We start from the raw sequence: 5,574 nt of genomic DNA, 5'->3' as shown, positions 1-5,574 counted from the left end.
AAGTAATTTATATGAAAAACAAATATTCTCATCTTGTGAAATCTGTATTAAAAGAGAGCGATTCCAGTCGAGCTCATCTCATCTCATTACGTTATAATCGGCCACGCCCACGGAGAGCGCGCGCTATTCAAACGCAAATGACTGAGACGATCCCATACAAACTGTGAACGCCCACATATCAGCTCGAGAAAACACATCAAGTTTATTCAGATCAGTGTACTTGTCTACACTGTCTCGCAGCGCTGTGAGGAATAATAATAATGGAAAACTTACCTCAGAAGTGCTGGTATTTCGAGGAGCAACGGATGGAATAATGTAGTACGTTTTTTTTTTCATTCTCAAGTAAATCGCGTTTCTGTGTGAATGAATAAACGCAGAGATGCGCTGTTTACCACAACTCGCAAAAAGACGTTTAAATTTGAATTGCGTTTCTGTGTGTGAATAAATGATCTGCTTTTAGCAAACTATTTTGCTATACTGAGTAAAATCGATTGAAATATGTTGAAATAAAATGTATTTGTATAAGCAACGTATTAAACTGCAAATTAACATTTATATTCCTTATAATAAAAACGAAAGACCTATGTTACAGACAAATGAAAGACAACATTTCGTTGATTAGTTTTGGATAGATTACACATTTTTACTGTAAAATATCTGCCACCTCAAATAAGCTTTTGTTTGCCAATTTTTGCTAATATGTTAAATATAGTATGTTTTGTCAATGTAGGCTATATTCGAAGTTTGAAATATGTATGATAAAATGTATACTTTAGTTTTTACAAAGAAAGATTACACTTCAATTGTTGTTGTAATTGTAACCTTTTTAATAAAAAAATATATATTTACAAGGTAGATGTAAACAAATTTTAAAAGGTAAATATAAGCATTTTCTTTAAATAATTTTTATTGTGTTTTATTATTGACAAATTTGGGGAGAGGATACATATTCCAAAACTGAAAATACAGTATGAGAATTAACTGCACAATTAATAGACATGTTTTCCTTGGATATTATACAATTTGCAAGCAAAATTTGTAAAAAAAAAAAAAAAATTGACATGCTTCCAACTGTGAACCAATTTGGTAGAATATATATATATATATATATATACTGTATATATATATTGCTCTTGCATTCTTTCTTGTGGCTATAGGTGACACACCTGAATGAATGGCTCATTAAGTATGCGGGCCCCATTGTCTCCTAAGGTGTGAATAGGGTTGGGTATTGGTTGGGTTTTATCCGATACCAGTACCTACTCGGTATTTTTCAAACGGTTCCGGTGCTTAAACGGTTCTTAAACCGGTACTTAAGAAAACGAAACTGCACACACTTTATCAAAAAAAAATTATATCTGTGTGTGTTTTCTGAAAAAGATTTTCTGATTTCTGATTAAATAAAAAATTGTGCTGATGTAGCCGAAAACACTTAAGTTAAGATAAAAATTTTGTCTTCTAATATTATTTATATACATTATATATATATATATATATATATATATATATATATATATATTATATATCAATTATATTACATATTATATATTATAGACTTTTACAAAACAGAGAAATATCTGACACTGAGCAGAAATATTTAACACACAAAGTATAGCCTCATATAAATATACTTGATATACTTCATACTTGATATGCAAGATTTGCAGTTGGCATTAAAATACTAGACTTACCCGAAGAGGAACACTGCAGCTGAACTTGAACTTTAGTCAAGAATGTCAGAGGTTTTGGGTTCTAATCTGCATGCGTAGTTTTTTTAAACCGATAATGCTCATCAGTGGTTGTATATCAAGCAGGGACACTTTGTGTGCATTATATGTTGTGATTTCACCAGAACGAATAGATATGAGGCGCCGTCTAGGGCTTAAATCGAACTTCATTCACGCACACATAAAACGCTTGCATACACATATACTAAGTAGTCACACATACATGTATACTGCTGAATGCTCCAACTATATGAAATGCACAACGTCACATCTAAAGTCGCTCACACACACACACACACAAACCGCGCACATACTCATCTGAGACGCGAGCACATCACACACACACATAAACTCGCGCACATACTCATCTGAGACGCGAGCACACACACACACACACACACACAAACTCGCGCACATGCTCATCTGAGACGCGAGCACACACACACACAAACTCGCGCACATACTCATCTGAGACGCGAGCACGCACACACAAACTCTCCAAGCACATACTCTTATATAGACGGCGCCTCATAAATAGATCGATCTCTGCAACGTATTGAAGCGCGCGTCCGAGTGCGGTGTGCGCGAGCCACAAGAGAAAAGAATTTTCAGCGCTAGATCGTCTCTTATTTAACAAACGAACGAAATGAATGCTCTGCTGGTTAACTGGAGATGTTTTGTTATTGGATCATTCGTGCCGCGAGATGTTTTATAGGGGGCGGTGAAAAAAGTCAGGCACCGAAATCAGGCACCGAAAGTTTCGTTCTTATTCGGTCTGGTTACTACCGTTTACGTCGGAACCGGTTCCCTATTGGAACCGGGTTTCAGTACCCAACCCTAGGTGTGAACCACTACATATGCATGATGCTGTTGAATGGTTGACGCCCCTTGCGCATATTGCCTTTACAAACAAAAAGTGTTTTACAAGATTTAAATCAATGTATTGTGTTATGTGAATGATAAGGGCAGGATGATTTTCACATCATTTTGAAGAAAAAACTCTAGGCAAAGACATCAATTAGTCAAAAGTCTTATTGACACGTATTTAGTATGTGTTTTGTGGCCTTATTTCAGAAACTTTAGTTTTTTCAATAACCATGCATAAACATTATTCTCTCAAAAATACAAACATGTACATGCATGTTGCTCACATATTATGGTAGCCCTGTTTGTGCTAAATAGAGTGTAATTATACCTTTGCCATTAATATGTTTATAAGCAACTGAAAAAAGCACAAATGTCAGGGCATGTCAGAACATCGCAAGGACCCCAAAAACCCCTCAGACCTCAGAGGGTTAACGTAGAATTTCTTTTAACCTTTGTGATGTTTTCCTGACAAAGAGAATAAAACACCTTAACATGAACTGTAAAAGCAGTTAACCTTCCCTGATTGAGCAGAGGATAAATCTTCCCTTACTTTACAGAGAATGACTCTTCTCTTGCATTGCAGAGGAGAACGTAAACACAACCTTCCCTGATTAGACAGGATAAACCAACTTCCTTGACTATGGAGGATGAAACACTTCTGTCGACACAAGAGGATAACCACATGTACTCCACAGAAAGAGAAGTACTTTTTGTAGCCTACCAAAAAAGCACAAATATTTCATTAAATGATTTATTTGGTGATAAACAGGGAACATTCCATACGAATAAAGCACTGAATTGATCTGTAAAAGAACTTCAGCATGAGTTTGACTAAATCAGGGAACATTCCATACGAATAAAGCACTGAATTGATCTGTAAAAGAACTTCAGCATGAGTTTGACTAAATCAATGTCATGATTCACATTCACACTGGCCATCAAGGCAGGGACCAAATTTCACTAGTAACCGCTTTGGCGGTTTGGCCGCAGGCTTCACGGCAGGCTTTGGCGGTCCGGCCGCAGGCTTCACGGCAGGCTTTGGCGGTCCGGCCACAGGCTTCACGGCAGGCTTTGGCGGTCCAGCCACAGGCTTCACTGGAGGGATACAGAGTCATCTTTAGTCTGTCCTTTCTGTGGCATTCAGCACAAAACTCAATCGAGAACATCAAGAGTGAATTGTATTTTAAATATTCTTTTTTTTGTTAAGCTATTCTGTGAAACTTTGCTATGTGCAAAATTTCCTCGTTGGGACGGCACGACCATCAGCATCTCCAGACACTGACCGGACTCTACAGAAGAGGATTCAAGAGGATCGTTAAAGGGACCAGGGAGTGTTGTAATGGCTTAAGTATTTATAAGTCAGAGGTTTGAAATATAGGTCTCAAACTTGAAAATATGTATATTTACCTGCTTAAAAAAAAACAAGAATAAATTCCATTTATCACTAAACTGTCAATCAGTTTTAAAAACAAAGAGTAGTGAGGTGTGTAATACAAGCACAATGCAGAAGACATGGACAGTTAATGTGGTGTACCATTGCAAAAATGTACTGTAGCTACAGTACATGTTCATAAGAAATTGTTTTGTAAGTCACTTATTTATGCACTTCTTCAGACTGTGTAATGAAGCTAAAATATCTTCTCACCTGCAACTCCGGCGTGTGTTGTGCTCAAACATGCAGACAGGCACAATAAAACAACACCCAACCAGCAGTACACTCGAGCTGTCATCCTCTCGACCTGTGATCTCACAATGAGCTCTGCTGGAAAACACGCTGAATCAGTCAGTCAGAATGAACAGTGAGGCACACAATACTACAAAGCAAACATGTGCTGCTGAATCCCACAACATAAATCACTGTATAAAGGTTTTCTGAAAACGGTAACTGATGGGTAACTGATGAAACTCACCTGTGTGTAGCTTTCTAGTAGCCTAATCTTGAAGACCTTGATTAGCTTGTTCAGGTGTGTTTGATTAGGTTTGGAAGGTCAGTTGGTGTTCTGTGCTGGAAGTAGTATTGGGTGATATGCTCTATTTTCATATCGTCCTATCGTCAGCCTTTGAGATCGGCGATACACGATATTATCGTGAGGGGGCGGGGCTTACTTATTTGATTATTAACTTGCTTATTTACTCGTTAATTTGCTTGTTTTATTAGTTCGTTTTATATATGAGAATTGTTTTCTATTTTGCTAGCAAAGGTGGAGTGTTTATTAATAGGCTAAATCAGGTTATTTCCCGGTATAGTGAGGTAAAAAAAAAGATCCTAGAGTATTTCAACATGTCAGCGGGAAATTTACGGACACACATTATCCTCTCATGTTACAGATGCAGCATTTTGACTGTACTGCTGCACGAGATGGGAACACGTTTTAATAATTTCTTAGGTCAAGAAAGAATCGGAGTTTGTGATGTCCTCCAGTGCTCTCTCTGTCTGTATGCAATTCACATATCGCACTTCAATAAGCCCAAAGAACGCGGGTTGTGTTTTAGGCCACATCCACACGAAGCCAGAGCTTTCCCTATCCGAAATTTTTTTTCCCCGTTCAAAAAAAAAATTCCGTAAACACGCCGTTGTCTCAAGAAATATCTGCGTACACACGAAACCACTGAAACCGACTCAAAACGATGTAGTATACATGTCAGACCAGAATGTGGCGCTGTAATTCTGCCACAGACATGCACTAAAAACGGAGAAGAAGACTTGGAGCTCGCGCATAAACCTTGCGCGCTGTATACAACAATAATATTAGGCACAGTAGCTTCTTTTTTTCTTTTTTCTTTTTTAATCAAGAACTTTGTTGAACAATATGAAAAACCATAAATGTAGTTGCTGTGACTTAACGGTGTCTGACTAGTTGACACTTGGTGTGATGACATCATCGTTTCACAAAATATACGGATTGGCCGTACACACGAAAACGCAAGGGCGGCGTTTTCAGATTTATCCACCTTGGGACCCGGTTTCAAAAAATAGCGG

General features: G+C 37.7%; 1 long non-coding RNA gene across 1 annotated transcript; it reads right to left on the bottom strand.

The window, feature by feature from the left end:
- Positions 1 to 3,331: 3,331 nt before the first annotated feature.
- LOC309505119 lies at positions 3,332 to 4,469 on the bottom strand. The gene is made up of 2 exons (XR_014208295.1): positions 4,240 to 4,469; positions 3,332 to 3,689 (listed from the first exon to the last, which is right to left on the bottom strand). It is a non-coding gene; the product is annotated as an uncharacterized lncRNA (long non-coding RNA).
- Between the last annotated feature and the right edge of the window lie 1,105 nt (positions 4,470 to 5,574).

The sequence above is a fragment of the Leuciscus leuciscus genome (genome assembly GCF_965113295.1).
Source record: "Leuciscus leuciscus genome assembly, chromosome: 8".
Classification (NCBI taxonomy): Eukaryota; Metazoa; Chordata; class Actinopteri; order Cypriniformes; family Leuciscidae; genus Leuciscus; species Leuciscus leuciscus.
This window is presented reverse-complemented; position numbering and strand designations above follow the sequence as displayed.